Below are 26,692 nucleotides of genomic sequence, written 5' to 3'. Positions count from 1 at the left end.
GATAAAGACATATAAAGTGACTTCACTGGTAAACTAACTTACCTTATACAATTGGAATAAAGAGTTATGCTAGAGGAATAAATTCTAAAGATCCGTTGTACAACATAATATATATTGTAAACAATTTGGTATTGTGTACTTCAGTATTTAAGAGAGTAGATCTCAACTAGCACCTGGGGGTGGAGCCAAGATGGCGGAATAGTGAGGACGCGCACCGATAGTCCGGGAAAATTTAGTTTAATAAAAGGGGAGTTACGGTAGCCGCAGAAAAAAGAACCAAAAAAAAAAAAATTGCAGGGGAAACCCTTCTGGATGGAGCAGCCGTGAATCAGAGGACCTACTGGGAGAACAAGGTCGCCCACCGCGCGGAAGCCAAGTCGCGGGACCGAGCCGCAGAAGCCCCAGGGTCTGCGCGCCAGTGCTCCAAGGGGAGTGCATGCCACACAGACAACAGCGGGGAGACTTGGGATGCTCAGGGCTCCGAGTCCACACATCGGCGCTGGAAGGGGAGGTGAGCTCAATAACCCGAGACATTGGTGGGGAAATGGGGGTCAGAATCTAGAGGGGGGCCGGAAAGTGCAGCAAACTCACTACCGGAAAGAAGGAAAAAAAAAAAGCTTCGGGGTTTCTCTTCCCCCTAACCTTGCAAAGGTTACAAGGCTGCAAGGCTTGAAGAATTCCCAAGAGACAAAGAGCAGGCCTCCTCTCTGGATTTACATATCAATGGGGGAGAGCTAAGGAACTGAGTCACTACAATTCAGTAGCCTAGGCAACCCAGTGGGAGTCCAGAGGAGCCAAAGACTGGAAGCTAAATACCATCAATTCTGCACAGCCCTGCCCTGCGGTGTTACTTACCCCCTGAATAAATAAAATAAATAAATAAATAAAAAGAGAGAGATTTACCACGCATAACCTGAGGGTGTCACCTTTGCACACCCTTAACCAGGAAGAACCAGGCAGAGCTCTCAGGCCGCACCCATCTCAAGCCTCCAAGGTTCCTCCAACAGCAGGCAGTCCACTTAACACGGACACAGTATAAAAAAAAAAAAAAACACACAGTGACGCAAGAAGAATTAACAAACACAGAAATAGAGGGAGCAAGATCAACGATGACACTATGATGCCTCCAAATAAGCAAAACACCCCAAGCCAAGAGTATGAAGATGATGAGATAGAAGAAATGCAAGATACGGATTTCAAAAAATTTATGATAAGAACATTTAGAAGTTTTCAAAAGCAAATCCTTGAACTACAGAAATCCTTAATGGACAAGATTGAAAATCTCTCTCGTGAAAATGAAATTTTAAGGAAGAGTCAAAATGAAACTCAGAATCTAGTAGAACAGGAAAGTGTAATAGTGAAGAGAAATCAAAATGAAATGAAGAGCTCAATAGATCAAATGACAAACACATTAGAAAGCCTTAAAAACAGAATGGGTGAAGCAGAAGAGAGAATATCGGACTTAGAAGATAGAGCACAGGAAAACATACAGTCAAACCAAAGAAAAGAAGAGGAAATTAGAAACCTAAAAAATAGTGTTGGGAATCTACAGGATACTATTAAAAAAACCAACATTCGAGTTCTAGGAGTTCCTGAAGGCATGGAGAGAGAGAAAGGATTGGAAGGCCTTTTTAGTGAGATACTAGCAGAGAACTTTCCAGGTTTGGAGAAGGACAGAGATATCCTAGTACAGGAAGCTCATAGAACCCCCAATAAACATGACCAAAAGAGATCCTCACCACGACACGTGGTAATTAAACTTACCACAGTGAAACATAAAGAAAAGATCCTAAAATGTGCAAGAGAGAAACGTCAGATTACTCTCAGAGGATCTCCAATCAGACTCACAGCTGACTTCTCATCAGAAACCCTACAAGCTAGGAGGGAATGGCGAGACATAGCACAGGTGCTAAGAGAGAAAAATTGCCAGCCCAGAATATTATATCCTGCCAAGCTCTCATTTGTGAATGAAGGTGAAATAAAGACCTTTCATAGCAAACAGAAATTGAAAGACTTTGTGGCCACTCGTCCGGCCCTGCAAAAGATACTTAAAGATGTGCTACACTCAGAAACACAGAAACACGGCCATCAATATGAAAGAAGGGAAAGGAAGAACACCTACCAGTAAAAGAGCATGGGAAGCTCAAAGCATATACTAGAAAATATTTCCGGGAAAATGGCAGGGCAAAGTTACTACATATCAATAGTCACATTGAACATTAATGGTCTGAATTCTTCAGTTAAAAGACACCGTTTGGCTGACTGGCTCACAGAACACAACCCAACTATTTGTTGCCTACAAGAAACACATCTCTCTAACAAAGAGGCATGCAGACTGAAAGTGAAAGGTTGGAAAAAGATATTCCATGCCAACAGAAACCAAAAAAAAGCAGGTGTAGCCATATTAATATCAGACAAAATAAACTTTAATACAAAAACTGTTAAGAGAGACAAAGAGGGACACTATATAATGATTAAGGGTTCAATTCAACAGGAAGATGTAACTATTATAAATGTATATGCACCTAATTACAGGGCACCGGTCTATTTAAAAGATATGTTAAGGGAATTAAAGGGAGACTTAGATTCCAATACAATAGTACTGGGGGACTTCAATACTCCACTCTCAGAAATAGACAGATCAATAGGACAGAAGATCAACAAGGATACAGTAGATTTAAATGACACTATAGCCCAAATGGATCTAACAGATATCTACAGAACTTTCAATCCTACAGCTAAAGATTTTACATTCTTCTCAGCAGTACATGGAACCTTCTCTAGGATTGACCACATACTAGGCCATAAAGCAAGTCTCAGCAAATTCAAAAGAATTAGAATCATACCATGCAGCTTCTCAGACCACAGCGGGATGAAGCTGGAAATTAGCAACTCAGGAAACCCCAGAAAGTATGCAAACACATGGAGACTGAACAACATGCTCCTGAATGAACACTGGGTCATTCAAGAAATCAAAAGAGAAATCAAAAACTTTCTGGAAGTAAATGAAGACAACAACACAACATATCAAAACTTATGGGATACAGCAAAAGCAGTATTGAGAGGCAAATTTATAGCAATAGGTGCATACATCAAGAAATTGGAAAGGTACCAAATAAATGAGCTTTCAGCGCACCTCAAGGACCTAGGAAAACTGCAGCAAACCAAACCCAAATCTAGTAGGAGAAGAGAAATAATTAAAACCAGAGAAGAAATTAACAGGATTGAATCCAAAAAAAAATTACAAAAAATCAGCCAAGCGAGAAGCTGGTTTTTTGAAAAAATAAACAAAATTGACACCCCATTGGCCCAACTAACTAAAAAAAGAAGAGAAAAGACCCAAATCAATAAAATCAGAGATGAAAAAGGAAACGTAACAACAGACACCACAGAAATAAAAAGAATCATCAGAAATTACTACAAGGACCTGTATGCCAGCAAACAGGAAAACCTATCAGAAATGGATAGATTCCTGGACACATGCAACCTACCTAAATTGAACCATGAAGACATCGAAAACATAAATAGACCCATAACTGAAACAGAAATTGAAACAGTAATAAAGGCCCTCCCAACAAAGAAAAGCCCAGGACCAGATGGATTCACTGCTGAATTCTACCAGACATTTAAAGAAGAACTAATCCCATTTCTTCTCAAACTATTCAGAACAATCGAAAAAGAGGGAATCCTCCCAAATTCTTTATATGAAGCCAGCATCACCTTAATCCCTAAGCCAGAGAAAGATGCAGCACTGAAAGAAAATTACAGACCAATATCCCTGATGAACATAGATGCAAAAATCCTCAATAAAATTCTGGCCAATAGAAGACAACAACATATCAGGAAAATCATCCACCCAGACCAAGTGGGATTCATCCCTGGTATGCAGGGATGGTTCAACATTCGCAAATCAATCAATGTGATACACCACATTAACAGACTGCAGAAGAAAAACCATATGGTTATCTCAATTGATGCAGAGAAAGCATTTGATAAAATTCAACACCCTTTCATGATGAAAACTCTAAGCAAATTGGGTATAGAAGGAACATTCCTCAATATAATCAAAGCAATTTATAAAAAACCCACAGCCAGCATCCTATTGAATGGGGAAAAGTTGGAAGCATTTCCACTGAAATCTGGCACCAGGCAGGGATGCCCACTCTCACCACTGCTATTTAACATAGTTCTGGAAGTTTTAGCCAGAGCCATCAGACAAGAAAAAGAAATCAAAGGAATACAAATCAAGAAGGAAGAAGTCAAACTATCCCTCTTTGCAGACGATATGATTCTGTACTTAGAGGATCCAAAGAACTCTACTAAGAGACTATTGGGACTCATAGAGGAGTTTGGCAAAGTGGCAGGATATAAAATCAATGCACAAAAATCAACAGCCTTTGTATACACAAGCAATGCCATGACTGAGAAAGAACTGCTAAGATCAATCCCATTCACAATAGCTACAAAAACAATCAAATACCTTGGAATAAACTTAACCAAAGACGTTAAAGATCTCTACGATGAAAATTACAAAACCTTAAAGAAAGAAATAGAAGAGGATGCCAAAAAATGGAAAAATCTTCCATGCTCATGGATTGGAAGAATCAACATCATCAAAATGTCCATTCTCCCAAAAGCAATTTATAGATTCAATGCAATCCCAATCAAGATACCAAAGACATTCTTCGCAGATCTAGAAAAAATGATGCTGAAATTCCTATGGAGGCACAAGAGACCTCGAATAGCTAAAGCAATCTTGTACAACAAAAACAAAGCCGGAGGCATCACAATACCAGACTTCAGGACATACTACAGGGCAGTTGTAATCAAAACAGCATGGTACTGGTACAGAAACAGATGGATAGACCAATGGAACAGAATTGAAACACCAGAAATCAATCCAAACATCTACAGCCAACTTATATTTGATCAAGGATCTAAAACTAATTCCTGGAGCAAGGACAGTCTATTCAATAAATGGTGCTGGGAAAACTGGATTTCCACGTGCAGAAGCATGAAGCAAGACCCCTACCTTACACCTTACACAAAAATCCACTCAACGTGGATTAAAGACCTAAATCTACGTCCTGACACCATTAAGTTATTAGAGAACATTGGAGAAACCCTTCAAGATATTGGCACAGGCAAAGAATTTCTGGAAAAGACCCGGGAGGCACAGACAGTCAAAGCCAAAATCAACTATTGGGATTGCATCAAATTGAGAAGTTTCTGTACTGCAAAAGAAACAGTCAAGAGAGTGAAGAGACAACCGACAGAATGGGAAAAAATATTTGCAAACTATGCAACAGATAAAGGGTTAATAACCAGAATCTACAAAGAGATCAAGAAACTCCACAAAAACAAAACCAACAACCCACTTAAGAGATGGGCCAAGGACTTCAATAGACATTTTTCAAAAGAGGAAATCCAAATGGCCAACAGGCACATGAAAAAATGTTCAAGGTCACTAGCAATCAGGGAAATGCAAATCAAAAGCACAATGAGGTTTCACCTCACCCCGGTTAGAATGGCTCACATACAGAAATCTACCAACAACAGATGCTGGCGAGGATGTGGGGAAAAAGGGACACTAACCCACTGTTGGTGGGAATGCAAACTGGTCAAGCCACTATGGAAGTCAGTCTGGAGATTCCTCAGAAACCTGAATATAACCCTACCGTTCGACCCAGCCATCCCACTCCTTGGAATTTACCCAAAGGAGTTTAAATTGATAAACAAAAAAGCGGTCTGCACCCTAATATTTATTGCAGCACAATTCACAATAGCCAAGACCTGGAACCAACCTAAATGCCCATCAATGGTAGACTGGATAAAGAAATTATGGGATATGTATTCTTTAGAGTACTATACCGCAGTAAGAAACAACGAAATGCAGTCATTTGCAACAAAATGGAGGAATCTGGAACACATCATGCTGAGTGAAGTAAGCCAGTCCCAAAGGGACAAATACCATATGTTCTCCCTGATCGGTGACAACTGACTGAACACCAAAAAGGAAACCTCCTGAAGTGAAATGGACACTATGAGAAATGGTGACTTGATCAGCATAGCCCTGACTGCTAATGGACAACTTAATACATTATCCCTCTTAGTATTTTTTTTGTCTGTTCTACTTAATATGACTGGTTTAATTCTGCAATTATCACACAGTTATTCTTAAGTGTTGAAAATTAACTGAAATGTGATCCCTGTTAAACATAAGAGTGGGAATAAGAGAGGGAAGAGATGTATAATTTGGGGCATGCTCGGGCTGACTTGCCCCAATTGATAGAGTTAAAAACATACCAGGGGATTCCAATTCAATCCCATCAAGGTGGCACGTGCCAATGCCATCTCACTATTCCAAGTGATCAATTTCAGTTCACAATTGATCATAATGAAAGGACTAAGAGTCAAAGGGAGCACATAAACAAGTCTAGTATCTGCTAACACTAACCGATAGAATAAATAAAGGGGAGAGTGATCCAACATGGGAAGTGCGATACTCAGCAGACTCATAGAATGGCGGATGTCCTAAATAGCACTCTGGCCTCAGAATCAGCCCTAAAGGCACTCGGATCTGGCTGAAAAGCCCATGAGAGTATTTCAGGCATGGAAAGCCAAGACACTCTGGCAAAAGATCTCTGTGAGTGAGATCCCAGTGGAAAGAACAGGTCTTCAAAGAGGGAGGTGCCTTTCTCTGAAGGGAGGAGAGAACCTCCACTTTGACTATGACCGTGTCTAAACAAGATAAGAGTCGGAGAACTCAAGGGGCTTCCATAGCCTTGGAAACTCATGACTGGTGCATAGGGAGATTACTGATGCCATAAACAGGAGTGTCAATTTGTAAAGTCAACAACAGGAGTCACTGTGCACTTACTCCTCATGTAGGATCTCTGTCCTTAATGTGCTGTACACTGAGGCTTAATGCTATAACGAGTACTCAAACAGTATATTTCACTTTGTGTTTCTATGGGGGTGCAAACGATTGAAATCTTTACTTAATGTACACTAAACTGATCTTCTGTAAAAAAAAAAAAAAAAAAAAGAAAGAAATTATCAATTCCCAACTTGACTCTCACTGGGATTAAACATGACAATAGGTCTGATCTGATTTCATCATCATTTAAAAAAAATCATCTATTATTTTTCACTTTATGTTTCTGTGTGGGAGCAAACTGTTGAAATCCTTACTTAAGGTATACTAAGCTGATCTTCTGTATATTAAGATAATCGAAAATGAATCTTGATGTGAATGGAAGGGGAGAGGGAGTGGGAAAGGGGAGGGTTGTGGGTGGGAGGGACGGTATGGGGGGGGAAGGCATTGTAACCCATGAGTCGTACTTTGGAAATTTATATTCATTAAATAAAAGATAAAAAAAAAAGAGAGTAGATCTCATGGGTTCTACCAATAATAATAATAATAATAATAATAATAAAAGGTCACAGTCTTTGGAAATTGTTGTATAAGTCTACTTCCTTGAATGTGGTGATGGTATTGTGTCTGAATATATCCAAAGTCATTGTGTTTTACATATTAAATATGTAGAATTCCTCATGTATTAGTCATATCTAAAAACTATTAAGCAAATAAAGATATACAAATGTAAATTTTATTATCTCCCTCAAAAAGTGAGAGAGATTGGAATGTACTGTGGTAGGCAAATTCCAGTTGCGGTTCTGGCTTTGACCCACCTAGGGAGCTGGGGCAGGGGTAGTCAGAAGGTGAAGCAGGGGTGAGTATTTAGCCACTGGTTAAGACACAGATTAAGGTGTCAGCTTTCTACATCAGAGTTCTTAGGTACAGCGCCTGACTCCAGTTTCCTGGTACCGCACGTGTTGGAAAGTAGGTGGGATGGCTTAGCAAGTGATTGGGAGGGCTCAAGCAACTGGGTTCCTGTCAACCCTGTGCGAGCCCTGGATTGAGTTCAAGGTTCCTGTTTTCAGCCTGGACCAGCCTGGCTATTGTGCACAGTTGTAGGGTGAACCAACAAACAGAATCTCTCTTTCTGTCTCTATCAATCTGCCCCTCAAACAAATATTTTTTCCTTTCTTTCTTTCTTTCTTTCTTTCTTTCTTTCTTTCGTTCGTTCGTTCGTTGTTTCTTATTGAAGCCCCGCTCATTTGCCTCAGTCAGTCATTGTGCAAAGTTGACCCTGGGAGGTGTTAGTTGTATATTGTGTATATTGGAAAAGAGATAGTCCATGAAGAGGGAAGCTGGTTAGTGACTTGTGAGAACAAACCACTGTCTCGAGCATACACGTCTTCTCCCATCGTCTAGGAGTAACATGAAATTCCCAATGAATTAAACAGGAGATTCAAGGAGTCTTCAAAAGTTCATGGAAGATGGATGTTACTTTTTAATTTCATTTTCCACAAAACTTTTGAAGTGTCCTTTTAATATAATGAAACTGAACAGCAATATTAACTGAAGTGTATGTGTGTTCTTGTCATGTACTGTACACATGCTTATAAAATGACTGAGATCACCAGGTGAAATAGATATTCTCTAAGCTCTACGATTCCTTTGGGACAGGGGAGAATTTATGGGAGTAATTTTAGGGACTTGCCATTGGACATTCATCTCTAGTTACAAAGGGAGACAATTGAATGCAGTCAAGAAATGAGAATAAGGATTTTTTTTTTAAATTTGCATGGAGCTAGGGAAATGCTTCTATTGAAATACCAAGTTGTGATTCCTATTATTTGTGAGAGCCATATCAAATTGTGATCAATATTCTATTGTTTGGGGATTTTTATTTTTTAATAGTTAGGAAACTTTTCTTCATTCAAATACTAAATTTAAATTTGAATAAATTGATAGCTTAAAAACAGTTCCTTTTGTAATTTTTATAATTTTAAGAATGGTCTTCACAGTTATTAAATAATTTTAAATAGCAAAATAGTTTTAAAATTTTGCAACTTTGTGTTCAAGCTATAGGAAGCTACTTCCAAACACAAAGAAACCATGTCTCTAGGTTTCTTTGTGACCTGAAAATTTTTGCCTCTACAGACGTATTCTACCAATTCTAAACCTTCCTTGATAGTTTTGCAAACCAACTGGTAGACTGGAAGTGAACAATGGCCTTGTGAACAATAGGATAGGAAATTGATGGTCGAATTTCTGTCTTGAATCCCAGCCAAATAACTTTCGTCAACACTTGACTTCTCTTTGCCCTCGTGTTCCTATCTGTGAAAAATGGAGTCTATTTTTCTCCTAAAGAATAAAGCCAGAGTAGCTGGGAGATTTGAGAACCATCGCTTCAATTCCTGGGGGGAAACATTATAAGAAATTACTTGTCATCAATTCCTACATCAGAGATTATTAATCTAGGGTTCACGGGTCCATATGCTTTGGTAGTGTTTCATGGGGTCTCTGAACTCCCTGAATAATGCATTTTGTGTGCATGGAGAAATATGTATGGGGGGGCTATATAATGGTTTTTACTTTATTCTTAGTGTGATCTCTGCCCCTCAATCTTTAAGGCCACTGTCCTACATTATATTTTTGTCAGATATTCCCAGCCAGTTGCTCCTTGTCTGAAATGCTTTCTTTGGCAAGGAATCTGGAGATAATCAAAGGTTGCACATAAGACAGATTCCACGCTCAGGCGTTTGATGGAATGCAGTTCTCCTTATCAGGATCTCCTCCCTGGATTCCTGTTGTCCTCTGAGGGCAAACCTTCAAATGGGAATGAAAGGCTTTCTTCTGGGGTTGCCCTTTATCCTTTACTTCCCGTTCTGTCCTTGCAGCAGTGTGAAGCTATTTTGGTTACATGCTCCCCCTTCCATGTCCTTCTTAGTTATCTCACAACTGAAATAAAAGCACCACCCTAGTGCTCTCTTTCTCTCAGCTCTCTCTGCATCTGAGTGGCACATGAGTTCACAGCACCATCTATTTTCAAAAGGTCCCCACATTTGTCTCTGGAGGACTAATATCAGAGAATCTTCTGGGACTCACCTCTCTTACACCTCAGAACACTGTTCTGAATCTTTATCAGATTATGGTGAGTCCCAAATCTTGTCAATGACCCAGGTCTGCACCTAGCTGGCCACTCATAATTGAGTGTCCAGCCATAGTTTGACACACTGTGGGGGTGCTTCTGCTGTGTCCTACAGGCGAAGGTTCATGGGAAGGGCAGCTTCTCCATCCTACATAAGCTATGCTGGTTGCTTGAGAGTGAACAATGCATCCAACCCAGCATCTTTCAGGAGCACAACAGGTTAAGTAACTTCTATTGTAAAGGACAAGCCTGCTGTAATAACTTTTTCTCTCCTAATTTATTGTCCAGCCTTGGCCCAGACAGCAGTTTCAAGAATGCAGGTTGGTGGAGAACTTTATGAAGGCTGAGAGCACACATTACAATCACAAAATTTTCAAGGCTCACAAAGCTTGCATAATTACACTGGCTGCCCGGGCCTTCCGGCACTTTTCAACTATAATGGCAATCTGGCTAATTTCCCATTGGCTTAATCTATGACATCAAAGACTCCTAAAGCAGCTACAATTATTCTGTTTGCTTTTCCGGTGACCTACACTATTCGTATTGAGTGGCCAAGTTCTCAGGTTGATTAATTAGAAGAGTTTCATTTTAATTTAGAACTTTTTCCCAAATATTATTTCTTTCTATAATCTCTACATTATGCAGTAGCAAAACACCTCTCATCGAGGGTCACATTTGCAAGCTTGGGGACAGATGAAGAACAACTGCTTTCTGATTTTTAACTGCAACTCTTGTTAAAATATGAAATAATATATATTCAGAACAGACAACTTGGGAAATACACAAAGAACATTAAGCAGAAATATTGTTATCTACATTTCCATTGCTCTGCAACAACCAAAATTGATATTTTCTTGTATTCAACAATTAATTAAGTAAGTAGTTGCTAAATAGGTGATAGTCACCACAACACTCCAGATATCATTCATTTTTAAGTACTTTAAAAACCTACATTGTTGCATTTATAGACATATAGATATAATATTTATATGTATTTATTTTTTCATATTTTCCTTATCCCTTTTTATAAAACAAAACCAGATCATGTTGGGTAACTAATTTTGTATCTTGCCATTTTTTGCTATCCTTTATTCTGTTTTTTTTTTTTTTCTCATGCAGTTGTACATTCTTTAAAAGCATTTAAATGACTTTGCAATATCTCTTCCTATGAATAATCATAATTAGTTTAGACAATTTTCCATTCTTTGGCCTTTATGTCATACATTGTCTGAATCAATTATAATTATCTTTTTTCTCTTGTATTTTAAGAGAAAGATTTTCCTTATTAGAAACTTTTGCTGGACACCTAAAGCTGAGGTTTTTTTTTTTTTTATTCTTAATCTGTTTTCTAGAATTTCTACCTGTATGTTGCTTTTTCCAGCAAATAGAAAAAAAAAATAGATACCTTCAAGAAGGTAAAGGGAAAAAAGAAAAAAGCAGCCAAAGACTGATGAACTTTCCTTGGGATACAGAGTAGATGAAGATGATTTGATTTTCTTGTTTCCTCTTGTAACTCCATTACAATTGGAGTAGATTTCCGATTTCCTGATAAACTGTGTAATATAAATGCATCATGGCTATTAGGTGGTTAATAGTAGCAATGAATGTAAATTATACCCAATCATAAAATATAGCACAAATATTAATGTGGGAGTATAAAAGTAAATATAAAACACAAATAAAGGATTGAGTAAGGAATGACTAAATTATAAAGGAGGAACAGAACTTTTTTTTTATTTTTAATTTATTTGAAAGGCAGAGAGACAGGGAGAAAAACAGAAAGGAAGAGAAAATGTTCCCATCTTCTGGTTCACTCCCAGAATGCTCATAATGGCCAGGACTGGGCCAGGAATCAAAGCCAAGATCCAGAATTTCAACCCAGGTCTCCCACATAGGTGGCAGGGTTCCAACAGTCTGAGTTATCACCACTGCCACCCAGAGTCTGCATTGGCAGAAAGCTGGATTCAGGAGCCAGGGTCAGGAGTCAGACCAGGGTACTCTGATCTGGGACACAGACATCCCAAGTGATGTCCTAAACGCTATGCCAAACCTTCAACCTAGAAACAACCCTTCTTTATGGATTTGCAAGTAATAAATGCTTAAGGAATGACAGAATCACTACTAGAACAGCACAGTAATAATTTTTACAAGCAATTAATGAATAATCAAAAGTTTAAAGAGTTAAAAAAATGCCTGGATTCAATGTATTGTCTTCCAAATATTTATTAGTTACTGTAATGGTTTTACTATGACAACAAATTCTTTAAAATTCTTTCCAGAAGAATCAGCTTCATTCCCTGTGACTTGAATGTGGACTAGATTTAGTAACTGGAATATAATAATAAAGTAGGACAAAGGAAAATTCACAAGTACTTACTGTACTCCTCAGAGAGCACTTTATCCAAGTGGTAAAGGTTAACAACACCAGTAATAAGTCGTATTGTTATCATACCCCGGCTGATATGCAATGAGAGACACCTCACCCTTCACCATGGTATTCACCCTTTAAATTTTTAACCCTGGTGCAATACTGGAAAAATATCAGAAAAAAACAAATGAAGGGGCCTTGTATAAAATAAATATAACTGAAAATAAATTAGCATTAATAAAATAATAAATCATGAAAAATGAAACCAAAACAAATCCTCACAGATTGGAGAAGATTAATATTATTGATATAAGCTGATGATAAGTTATCTGTGATTAGTCTCAAACAAAAAGAGACATTAGTGCAAAATCTGATGAAGTGCCAAATAAACATGTAGTATGAATAGCAAATATCACGTCATTGTTAATTTATTAATTGTAGTGAATGTATTATGTTCATATAAAATAATTTTAACCATAGCTGAGTGAAGATGGAAAGGAACTCTATTATTGTAGTGAGTCCTCTGTCAATCTAAAATTGTTCTAAATAGTATTATCATTGTTTGCTAAAATCAGTTTATAAAGCAAGCTGTCAAATGTGTTTAGATACTGTGGAGGGCTTGTTAAGAATTCAGTGAGGTACAGCATGTGTAAGAGATTATAATTATCAACATATTGTCCCGACAACTGATTGAACTAAACAGGGATCTGGTGCCTCCAAATCTGCTCCCTTATGATTTAGACTTTGTTTTCTGCTTTTCTTATTTTTGGTTTGTTTTTATAGTTTAGGGAAATGTAACCATTGAGTCCTCTCAAGTAATTCATTCTAATAAGCTCTTTGATCCTGTCATTTTAAAGGCCTTCAGACAGAGTTGTTGTTGAGGGCTAACTCCCAGGGGACTTACTTCAAACAGCTCAGAGCAAGAGAGACCAATTTTGCTATGCCCATGCTTTTCATACTATTTTCTGCAACTTTTAGCAAATTTTTAAAGTCTTTAAGAATGGAACTCTAGAAATCAGAAGATAAGAAATGAAACTAACACATTGCCACTCTTCAGGAATTTGATGAGTTTTTGATAAAAAGCGTCATGCGTTCTACATGTTTGCTAAATTTACAAACTATGAAGATATTCTAGAATATTAATGGTCAAGAGAAGTTGTTACATGAAGCTGTTTCTATTAAGAAGTTAGCATTTTCCAGACTGTCAAACATCAAAATTGATTTTCTTTAACTCAAATCCCTCTTTGAGAAATGGATATGGAATTTTGGTGTGATTTACTTAATCTCTAATTACAACGATAAGTAATCAACAAGAACACGGTCAAGTTTTTAATCTGAAATTGGAGAAATTAAGTAAACCACCAATATCTGTATTAAGATTTTTACAAAAGAAGAGTGTTTCAATTACTTTTAGTGATAATTGGAAAATGTTCCAAACCTTTTAAAGACTTCTTTTACTCATTTTGCTTAAAATTTATAAGTTTGATGTTTAAGAAATGTTAATTTTTGAAGTAAAACTAATGATATTATTTTGGTATTGCCATGCAAATGAAATAAGATTTTGGGGGGATTAAATATCCTCCTTTTTTTAAGATAAGATTTATTTGTTTATTTGAAAGACAGAGTTACAGAGAGGCAGAGGCGGAGAAAGAGAGAGAGAGAAAGGTCTTCCATCTGCTGGTTCATTCTCCAGATGGCTGAAATGGTCAGAAATGCGCCAATCCGAAGCCAGGAGCCAGGAGCTTCTTCTGGGTCTCCCACATGGGCACAGGGGTCCAAGGAGTTGAGCCACCTTCTACTGCTTTCCCAGACCATAGCAGAGAGCTGGATCAGAAGTGGAGCAGCCTGGACTCAAAGCGACTGGCTTTGAGTGGGATGCTGGCTCTGCACATCAGAGTTTTAACCAGCTGTACCAAAGCATCGGCCCCTTTGTGCCTCAGTTTTATAATCTGTAAAATAGAAATTATACATTTTTGAATCCCAAAAGGTTGCTGGACTAAAAAGTGTAAATAACAAGTAGGTTCTTAATGAATATGAATGTAAGATCAGCTTAAGTACTAACTACTTTCTTTGTATTTCTTACTAATTGAAATGGGAGCTATAATTTTTATTTTTTTAAAAGGATTGTTTATTTGAAAGAGCTACTGAGAGGGTGAGAGCATGAGCTAGAGGGAGAGAAAGAAAGAGAAACTTCCATCAGCTGGTTAACTCCCTAAATGGCCCAAATGGCCAAGACTGAGCCAGGATAAAGCCGGGAGCCAGGAGCTTCCTCCAGGTATCCCAAGTGGGTGCAGGGGTCAAATACTTGGGACATTGTCTACTGCTTTTCCTAGGCCATTACCCAGGTTCTTGATGGAAAATGGAGCCACTGGGACACAGCTGGTTTCAAGTGGCGGCTTTACCTGTTATACCATGACATCAACAGTGAGAAATAATTTTTAATCCTAGAAAAGATAATAAGTTTGAAAAATATTGAGGGGGGGAAATATTTTTTTAACTTTTATTTAATGGATATAAATTTCCAAAGTACAGCTTATGGATTACATTGGCTTCCCCCCCATAACGTCCCTCCCACCCGCAACCCTCCCTTTTCCCACTCCCTCTCCCCTTCCATTCACATCAAGATTCATTTTCGTTTTAAACATTGAATGACATCAGAAAATGTATGCACATACTTTAGTATTAGTCTTTCTTTTTTTTAAGATTTGCTTATTTTTTTTGAAAGAGTTACAGAGAGGGGGACACAGAGAAAGAGAGAGAGAGAGAGAGAGAGAGATCCTTCATCTGCTGGTTCATTCTCCAAGTGGCCACAATGATCAGGCTGAGTCAGGCTGAAGCCAGGAGCCAGCAGTTTCATCCGAGTCTCCCATATGGGTGACAGGTGTCCATGAGCTTGAACCATCTTTCACTGCTTTTCTCAGGCCATTAACAGGGAGTTGGATTGGAGGTGGAACAGTGAGAACATTAGCTGGAGCCTGTATTGGATACCAGCATTATAGGTGGCAACTTTATCCACTAAGCGACAATGCCAGCCGCTTTTATCAGCAGTCGGAAAATTCAGCAATTGATGATTACATTTCAACTTTATATTTAACAACAGAGAAGTTACTTCCCATGTCTGGGTAGAGCTAATTTCATTCCATGTCTTGCTATGGTAACTTTGGATACTAAAGATTGCAGATGTGGTACGTGGAAGGCCATCAGCTTTGAAGGTAGGACAAAAGGAGATCACATTTCTACCCTGCCTTTTTGAGAAAGTTACCAAATGTTCCGACATACTAGTTCTTGTCTAATAAACAAGACCTTAGGGTATTGCTGTGATATTTAAATAAAGTAAGTGATATGAAGCAACTAGTATGAGGCATATCTCATTGTGGAAACTCAATATCTGTTACCTCTCCTACACCCACTTTTGTTTTAGGAAACATCATGTGTAAAATATTTCAGTACCCATAGGATCCACTGGAGAAGTCCCTAGAGCTTCTTCCACATGTAATATAATAATTCAATGAGTCACCAAGACAGGCTTATTAAAGTAGGTGCTTATTAAATATTTTAGGAAATGAAGGATGTGGAAAGGTACAATAATAAAAGCTAAGTAATATCAAAATATGACAGAAAGCTGCATTTATTAGCTGCTTAGCAAGGAAAAGCTGTAGGGCACGATATCTTTGAACAATGAAACTGCTGATTTTGTTTAGAGTTTGTGCAGTAGAGTTCAGAGTTCCGCGGACTTTCAGAAGCAGGGGTGTTTAGGAATTGACTGACCTTTCAGCTTCTCCCACACATTCTCAGTGAAGCTAGAAAGTTCCAGTTTGGCTGACTGAGAAGTTACGTTATAGAAGACAAGTTGCTACTAAAACAGGAGATAATTCAAAGCTTACTCCAGGTGGCATGGAATCTGTGAAGTTTCTCTTGAGCCCTGAGCCATACATACTAGCTAAGTGAAATGTTTTCTGACCATTCTCCTACTCTCAGCTCCTAGCCAATGCCTAGGTGATAACACCTTCTTCTTCTAGAGTCCATATAGAACTGTGGCAATATCTAGCCAAGGATCCCTCATTGTATTTTGTAGTGTTATTTATATTTATCTCTCTCGTTCCTGGAATTACAAGTACACCCAAGGTACACTTTGCTTTACACGTTTTCTTTTAAATCCTGTTCTAGGCCTGATCTATAAATAAGTATTATAAGTAGGTATTTATAAATAAGTACCCAATAAGCATACATTGTGAGTGAGCAATGTGTTTTCAATTCTGGGTAATAATTGGGCTATTTATTTTCATCTTCATTTATCAGTAAGGGAAGTAAGACATTAAATAATTTTCCTCAAGATGCATCTGTGACAAGTATGTTTCCAAATATGGTGGCATTCAGCAATATTGGGAGCTATGACTTCAAAACCTGAATTGCAGAAGGACACAGATCTACACCTAACATATCTACAGCTCTTCAATTAAGAGCATTATATCTCTGAAGCAGAGATTTAGCAAAGAAATAGCTGGGTCCAGTATAAGTGTGGAGGGATGCAATGATGTAGGTGACATTTGTGTCACTATCTTTGCTATCAAGGTAGACTGTTGGCTTGTGAGGAAACTAGAGGGGAGGATACCAGGATGCCTGTTCCAGTTCTGGAACCTGTTTGAATGTTTCTGAAAGTAGGTGAGGCAGCGGCCAGGACTGTGGAACCTATGTTAATAATAGCAGACGTTTCATGTTGTATGACAAGCACTGTTCTAAACCTTCGACTGCCTTTACTGTTAACAAGCCTTAGTACAAGCTTATGAAGTAAGGACGATGTTAGATTCACATCGCAGATGATTAAACAGAGTCTGTAGCCAGCTAAGAGGCTTGCTCTGGATTACACAAGCTGATTGGAATCCGGGCGGACAGGATCCAGTCTGGCTGTCATATCACTTCTTTAGGTCTGCCATCATTTCTTCCTTTCTGTTTCTTTTCTTCCCTTTCTACGTATTTCCTTGTTTTTTCAACTGCCCTTTCATATTTGCTCCCCTCCCCTTTCCCTTTCTCCCTCCCTCCCACAAATTTTTAAGGAGTAATCCTGGAGAAACATTTTTAAAAACAAATACTGTGCTTCTTCCTTTTATATGTATTGCTTCTGGTTGGGGGACTTAATCCTTGCTGATGCAAATCCACATTAACTATTCAAGATCAATAAAGTAAGTTCTTACTGACTTATTTCTGGGCTTGCAGGTGGGACATGTTTGATTTCGTATCCAGGCCCATTTTGATTCCATCAGGTACTCTGACCAATCTCTACACTTAACTCCTAAGGGTAAGTAGGAAACTAAATTTATATTTTCTGTTTCAATACCTAAATTTAGAGTCTTTGCTGCCACATGATCTTTAGAGCAAACACATCAGGAAATTCTTAATCTACTTTGTCTCCACAGCTTATAAGCAGCTGTCGTTATAAATAAAGACCAGTGTCACTCTCATCAAACTTGAAATTTAACACATGCTTTTGCCAGTCAATGAGGGATTTCCTCTAACCCACTTACTACGTAAATCTCCTGTTCTCCAGTGGTTTTACTTTGGTATTATACTACTATAAAAGCACATTTGGTGACAAAGACTTAACAATTTAAAAGAGTAATAATGAACCTTGAAAATTCCACAAATGCAGGATCATTTTTCATGAAATTCACCATTTTCATCTCCCATGACAAAATTATTACTCAGAAATCAGACATCTATATCATATTGAAGTCTGGAATAGGACAATCAGATAAAGTTAACTGTTTCAGTCCTATTTTATTCCAAAGTCTTGATTAATCAAGAATAAGGTTTTTCTAAAGATAACATTTATATATTATGCTATTATTATAAGATTTTCCAGTTTATATGCAGTGAAAAAAAGATAGATGAGTTTAAAAGTAGAAACTGTCTAATATCTGGGAAGAATAAGAAAGACTGAGCAATAGAATTATATGAGGTGAATATTTGATTTAGTAGTTAAGATACCAATTATGCTCACATGGAATATTGGAGTCCTTCACTCCTGACTCTAGATTTTCTGCTAATGCAGGGTCTGGGAGGCAACAGGTGATGGTTCATGTCATTGAGTCCCTACCATCCATATGAGAAACATGTATTGAGTTCCTGGCTCCTAGGTTTGCCCTGGTGCAGTACTAGCAATAGCAGACATTTGAAGAGTAAACCAATAGCTTGGAGTTTCTTACCCTTTATCTGTTTCTCAAATAATTAATTAAAGAAAAAATATATTTATTCTTCTTATAGTTTATGTATTGCATTCTTCAGATGTGAGCAATAAAACCTTCAATATCTTCTTATTCTTGATATTTTTTGCCTTGCTCAGCCAAAAACAGTTATTAAAATTATCTTGGGCTGGCACCGCGGCTCACTAGGCTAATCCTCCGCCTGTGGTGCAGGCACCCCGGGTTCTAGTCCCAGTCGGGGTGCTGGATTCTGTTCCGGTTGCTCCTCTTCCAGTCCAATTCTCTGCTGTGACTCAGGAGTGCAGTGTAGGATGGCCCAGATCCTTGGGCCCTGCATCCGCATGGGAGACCAGGAGGAAGCTCTTGGCTCCTGGCTTCAGATTGGCACAGTGCACCAGCCGCAATGCGCCGGCAGTAGCGGCCACTTTGGGGGGTGAACCAATGGAAAAAGGAAGACCTTTCTCTCTGTCTCTCTCTCACTGTCTAACTCTGCCTGTCAAAAAAAATTATCTATACATATATAAAATATGTTTCCCCTGAGTTAAATATTCCAGTGTTTAATTGTGAGCACTACATCATAGCCCCAAGAGATATTCCAGAAGTTCACCTCTACCTCCAATATCTTGAGTCAACACTTAATTTCATATCTGAAAGAAATTAACTCATTATATGAGTAACTCATGGCCAAGTTGCTGGCATGAAATCAGTGTTTTTGCAATCAATGATTATTCAAGAGTATGAACTAGCAAAGATAGTCACAGTCTTGATACCAAACTATAGATACTGACTGTTGATTTATCAGTGAATATACTAGAAGAATATCAGTGAATCATTAAATTGATAGAACAGGGGAAAAGAAAGCTTGGTGAAGTGACAAGAACCAAGAGCCAAGGTCATGCTTTAGGGAGGCTCTGATCAATATCTCTAGAAAGAATATATAATTGGCTAAGCTCATGTAGGGATAGAATGATGTGACTCACAGAGGTTTTGCAGTTGGATATAGGTTCTGCCCCATCCAATACATTCACAACAAGGAGTTATTTCTCAAGGAAGAACAACATTAAATAAGAAAGTAGGTACAGGGGTCACCATTGTGGTGTAATGGGTAAAACCACCACCTGCTATGATGGCATCTCATGTGGGTGTCAGTTTATCTCGTGGCTGCTCCACTTCCAATCCAGCTTTCTACTAGAGGCCTGGGAAAAGCAGCAGAAGATGGCCCAAGCCCTTAGGCCAGATGCCACCCAAATGGGAGACCCAGGTAAAGTTTCTGGATCCTGGCTTTGGCCTGGTCTACCACTGGCCATTGTGGTAATCTGTGGAGTATGTGAGCAAAGGGAAGCTCTCTCTCTCTCTCTCTCTCTCTCTCTCTCTCCCCTTTCTCTCCCCCCTCCGTCTTTGTAGCTCTGATTTTCAATATAAAAGATTCAAGTATGTGTGTATATGATGGCTTTCTCTGTTAAAAAAATAGTATCAGCATGCACATAGAGAGTTATAACCCTCCACAAATACTGCAACATCCAATCCCTAAAATTTCTAAAGATCTATTTAATTTATTTACCTGAAAGGCAGAGGGAGAGGGAGATAGAGAAAGAGAAAAAAAGATATAGCGAAAATGCAAAGACAGTGCGTTTACAGACAGGATGCTGACTATCCTACCATGTGGACTCTGTTTCTTGATCTTTAGTTGGTTGAGTTGAAACATGACATTCACATAAAATAGACAATAGAGAATGTTGTGAAATGAGAATATTTTATAAAAAAGTCACTTCCAAAATACCAAACAACATGTGTTTAGCTAACTTTCCTTTATTCAGATTGTGCTGGATCTGAGGAGGCAGCCTGATAGTTATGTTTTTTCATTTTAAAAATGGATCTTCTGTGCTTACGCATTTCACAACAGAAGGACTCCTGAACAGCCCTCTGCGGACTATGAAACCCCACTTTGGCTGAAAGAGATGTGTAAGTAGGACTGAATAAGAAGCTATAAAATCATATATTTTTAAAAAATGGAAAGAATTAAGTACTTAAGAAAATCAGGTTCACACTTTGAGTATAAGTGAAGGTGTGGCTTAGTCATTTTTATGTATGCCTTTAAAAAAGTCTCTTGTTCTGTCTTTTATCTGACTTTTACCAGTTAGTTCGGATATATTTTATACCATCTTATGAGGAATAGTATATTATTTACAATCTTACATTGTTTACCATTTCTATTTTGCAAATAAAAGCATTTATATGACCCAGATTTTATGCTTCCACCCGTTGGGGCCCTTATTTATCTTCGCTAGGGTCTCTTTTCCCTTTGCCCACCAGCATGAGGCTTAACTGAGATAGTTCTTGCTGCCATAATTGAAAATTAATGATGAGAAGCAGCCCCAAATCACACCATTATCTTTCCCCCTCCTCAGACCAAGAAGTGTGCGATGTAGATTTTATTCCAGGGACTAGAATCACTAGAGAGGTGATTAATCGTCCTAGGGTTCAGATAAGTGGTGTAGTTTGGCAGTAACACAAATATGTGGATACAATTCCCATTAATCTCCAAACACCACATGGAAAAGAGAAAGTCTTTGCAAGGCCTCTATAAAGGTAGTTATTATTATGCAGCCAAAATTTCTATGAGGAAAAGCTAATTTGTAATCTCTGTGAACCAAGAGCAAAGGAGTTTCTACCTCTGCTTATAAGGAGAATTTTAACCACAGGAGAAGTAAATGGAGAGTGAGGGTGAAATAGATAACAAAAGAATGAGAGAGCTGACAATAATATCTGCAGAATGAGTACTACCAATATGTGAGAATGAGGCCGGCACTGTGGCATAGCAGGTAAAGTCACCCCCTGCATGCCAGCATCCCATAAGGGCGCTGGTTCAAGTCCCAGCTGCTCCACTTCCGACCCAGCTCTCTGCTATGGCCTGGAAAAGCAGAAGAAGATGGCCCTAGTCCTTGGGCCCCTGCACTGGCGTGGTAAGACCAGAGGAAGAGCCTGGCTCCCAACTTTTCAGCTGATGTGGCCAACTGGGGAGTGAACAAGCAAATGGAAGACCTCTTTCTCTCTTTCTGCCTCTCCTTCCCTCTCTGTGTAACTCTGACTTTTAAGTAAGTAAATAAATAAATAAATATATACATTTTTTTTAAAAAACAAAGTGCATTTTAGGGGAAGTGGCAGCATATTTGATAGTCGTTAACTGAAAAGAATAAAAAAATGGAAATAAAATTAGGTGTGTTATCCTTGATATTATGATCTTCATGCTATTAATAAACTTTGCCGTGGTCATTTCTGGCCCATGGTCACAATACTATTTTTAAGCAATGTCATGATTGCCCACCAGAAAGCTCCAAATGTATCATCCTTTAGGTTGGCAGATAATTCCTTTTTTGAATAAAGTCTATTACTTCTTAATAACTGGTGTTCTTGCATAGAGTACATAAATCACAGTGTATTTATGGATGTTGCACTTGGTTTTAGACACTTTTTCATTGATGAAAAATTCTTTGAGCTCCTTGAGGCATAGATCATGGCATGCTTTTCCTGCTGTTCTTGATACTGCATCTGACAGGTACTCAGTAAATCCTTACTGAATTAAAACCATGTCGATGAAGACAAGTTGCTCTCAGTTCAATTTTGTTTCTTCCTATGACATAGTGGTCTGTCTATTTAAGAAATTATCTCATTTTAATTGATAAATATATAGACTTTGGTTTTACTCTTAGGGCCAGGCTGAAGGCAGGATCCAGGATTTCCATTTGTATCTCCTACATGGATGGCAGGAACCCAAGTAGTTGGGCCATCATTTGCTGCCTTCCAGGTTCATTAGCAGGAAGTTAGATAAGAATCGGAGGTGCGACTTGAATCCAGACACTCTGATATGGGATAGGAGTGTCACAGGTGATAGCTTAACCCATTGCACCACGATCTCTATCTCTGCTCTTATTCTGGATAAGACATCTCTCTTCTCTTGATGGAAGTGGATGCTAATCTCTCCTAAGAAGATGCATATGTACTTAACTAAGATAGAGATGGCAATCTCTATCTCTAACACTGTTAGTCCAGAAAGGATAATTACATAAAAACTCCCACAGTTCCAGAGCAATTTGAAATCAATTATTAAAATGGATTTTTAATCTTTTGATAATATTATATTATTTCTGTAAGAAAAGAGGGTAAAGTTACTTCATTCATTAAAGCAAATCAGTCTATATTAATTAAATAAAACAATTTATATCAATGGTGTTATATTTTTTAAATTTATACTTGGAGATATTTCTTTTTTAAGATTTACTTATTTATTTGAAAGACAGAGTTACAAAGTAATAATGTGGGAAATGTCACATATATGCTTGTTTCTCTTAAAGCCTTTTTTTATTCTCACAGAATTTGGTAGATCTCCAAAGAAATGTGGGATAGAAATGATTATGTTGGTCATTTTAGCCTGGTTCCTTATTTAAAGAAAATGCTCCAAATATTTCCAAATTTAATGCTTATTATATGTCATCAATATCACACTTTTTGGTATTGAGGCTTCCATTGTATTTCTTATTTACTATTTTCTTTGCTTTAAATGGTTGCTAAATCTTACCTTCTATTATCCACTGAAGTCCCATATATCAAAAAACATGTCAATGTTCTTGAATCTCCATCTCCATAACCTCAGAATAGCTGGTATATCATAGCTCTTCAATAAATATACTTTGGTAAAGTAATTATTTCAATGTTTCTTTTTCTGTCAATTGCCCTGGTCACATTTTTTCTTATAACTGTTAACATGGTAAATTATATTACAGTGCATTCTAATAAGAAATCTTTACATTTCTGAAATAAAGTTTATTTCATAATGATGTATCATTATTTCATAATGATATATCATGTACTTAATATATTGCTGAATTTGTTTTGCATATGCATGGTTCAAGCATTTTGCATATGTGTTCAAAAGTTATGTGGAACTTTGGCTTCTGTATTTTATTCTTTTTCAGTTTGTTCTAAAATTATTCTAGTCTCATAAAATGAGATGAAATCATGCCCTCTGTTTTCAAACTCTAAAAAAGTTTACATATGATAAGATTATTATACATGTAGATTATGACACTGGAAAATATTTGGGTCTAGTTTATTATCTGAATTAGTTTAATTATAAATTACCCTTATTATTTTTGTAATAATCTTAAGGCTATTCAAGTTTTATGTTTCTTCTTTTGGTAAGGCTATTCAAGTTTTATGTTTCTTCTTTTGGTGAGGTAGGTAAGGTGTAAAGCATATTTCTAGAAAATTGTCCCACTGGTCTAGGTTTTCAACTTGTATGAAGTCCATCATTTTCGAAAATATAACTGTTGATATATTTACCACCTCTTTTGTAATATCTAGTGTTATTTTGTTATTTTGCTTTTAGTCTTTATGAATATTGGTATTATCATTTTTTCTGAAAGGCAGAGTTACAGAAGAAGATACACACACACACACACACACAGAGAGAGAGAGAGAGAGAGAGAGAGAGAGAGATCTTTCATCCAGTGATTAACTCCCCAAATGGCTGCAATGGCCAGCACTGGGCAGGCCAAAGCCAGGAGCCAGAAGCTTCATCTGGGTCACCCACATTGATGACAGAGGCTTAAGTACTTCCCAGGTGGATTAGCAGGAAGCTGGATTGGAAGTGATCATCCATGACAAGAACTGGTGCCCATATGGGATGCCATATTAACATGCTTTTCTGCAAGGACAAATCACAAGTGGTAGGTTAACCCACTTTGCCACAAGAACAGCTCATCATGGTTGTTACTTTTTAAAAAGATTTGTTTATTTATTTTAAAGGCAGAGTTACAAAGTGGCAGAAGGAGAAAGAGAGAAAGTCTTCCATCTGCTGGTTCACTCCCCAGAGAGCCATAAGGGCTGGAACTGTGCCAAGTGAATTCAGGAGCCGGGATCTTCCTCCGAGTCTCCCACCCAGGTGCAGGGGCCTAAGCACTTGCACCATCCTCTACTGCTTTCCCAGGCCATAACAGAGAGCTGCATCAGAAGTGGAGCAACTGGGACTTGAACCAGTGCCCATATGGAATGCTGGCATGGCAGGCAGTGGCTTTACCTGCTATGCAACAGCGCTGGTTATTATTTTTAACATTATTATTTTTAACAAGAAGAACTTTAAGTATAATTACTAACATCTCTAATTCATATAACATTTTCTCTGTATCTTGTGCTGAAAAGAAGAAAAGATAAAATTATCAATAAGATAAATAAATCTATTAAATAAGACTAGTCTTTTTCTTTCTGTATAAAATAAAATAGAATCTTCTTCTAAAAATGCAGCTTTGTACTATGTCTTTATTTCAAAGGAGGCTTAGTTACCTTGAAAAAATAAACAAGAAACACTGAACTGAAAGTGAGATTAATTTCTGGACAGTGTGAGGTTGTTGATAAAATTTTTGTACATTGCTTTTGGAGGATCCCTAGGAAAGTGAATCACAGCTACAGTTTTAGAAATGAACAGCTTGTTTACCACATAACAAATGGTAATTTAAAGTTAAAGGGTGTGTACCCTTGCCATCAACTTATATATCTTTGTATCTTCAAATTTGTGATGAAGAACATTTATGTATCAGGATGTTTTAACAGACTGTACCTGAAATAAGCACAGAAGCTGATGTGCTTTGGTAAGGAACCACTTTATATTCTACCCCACATGCTCCTTCCTTACAATGTGATTTCACAGCCGGAACACTGGTTCAATTCTCAGACCTCAGGTCCAGTGTATAAACATGGCCTTACTTATACATTCAACACATATGTATTGATCACCTCTGCGCCGGTACCATTCTGAGTTTTTGGAATATGAAAGTGAATATGTAATAGGCACTCCCTTCTGGGTACTTGGTCAACTTACCTGAAAACCCCTGTCTTCTCATCTGCATCTTTAGGTTGAAGTGAATGTCCTAGATTATTGTTTTGCACACATCACGCACAGCTAATAAGTCTCTAATATTCTCCCACCTCCAAATAAACAAGGGTTTAATTTCTAAAGCAATAGTCTAAACCATTTCTATCTCTTCCTTCTGCTACCATATAACTGTTATGGGAAAACAAGGTGCTCCATTTTACCAGCTACTCAGTATCAGTAACTATACCACTGATTCTGCATTTTTCTTATAGTTTTTCCACATTTAATCCTGTGTCAGAAAGACTGATATGTTCCTTTATTATATACCTACTTAGAGCTACACAATTGTCAGAGAATGGATACTCATCGGTGCTAGGGAAATGTGCAGTCTATGGCATCATAGATACAAAAGATACTTGTTAGAATTAATCACAAGTGTGGTACATTTTATAAAGATAAAATGCAGAACACAGAATGACTAATCCAGAAAATTAAACAAATCTGAATGACAGAGAATTGTTTTGAGGAAATGGCCTTTAAACTGAAATCCAATGAGTAGGAGTTGTCTGGGTAAAGAGGAATGTAGCTGTGCAGGCAGAAGGAGAAATCCATGTGAATATTTTAACTGAAATATTGAACAAAAGGAACTGGACATTTTCAATTCAATTCTTTTCCCTTTGAAATAGACTATTTTTAGAGCAGGTTTAGATTCACAGCAAAATTGAGCAGAAATCCTATTCGATTTTCAATTCAATTTCAAAGGTGACTTTTATGATAGTGTGTGGAAATAAAATCATTATAAACTGGATCTCATATTCTTTGATTATTAATCACCCAATGTGTATTTTTAATTTAAATTTTAAATAATTATGAACTCATAGAATGATTAGCCTTATCAAGAAATGTCAATTTTATTCCACAATTCAATAATAAGCTAATGAAGGACTTGTAAAAGGAGGAAGAGCAGGGAAAGACCTTTGTTTGGTATAGTATATGGGATGCCCACATCCCATGTTGGAATGCACGGAATTAAGTCCGAATTCTGTTCCTACTTTGAGCTTCTAGCTAGTGCACACCCTGTGAGGCAGTAGGTGATTACTTCAGGTAGGTGAGTTCCTGCCACCCATGTGGGGACCTATATTCAATCCCAGACCCAGTGGCTGTAAGTATTTAGGTAGTGCACTCACAGATGGAAACTGCTCTCTCCCTCTCTCTCATTCTTTCTGTCTTTCTCTCTTCGCCCCACCTAATA

This window comes from Oryctolagus cuniculus, chromosome 20 (assembly GCF_051225735.1).
Source record: "Oryctolagus cuniculus isolate XC-2025 breed Fujian yellow rabbit chromosome 20, ASM5122573v1, whole genome shotgun sequence".
In the NCBI taxonomy this organism is placed as follows: domain Eukaryota; kingdom Metazoa; phylum Chordata; class Mammalia; order Lagomorpha; family Leporidae; genus Oryctolagus; species Oryctolagus cuniculus.
This window is presented reverse-complemented; position numbering follows the sequence as displayed.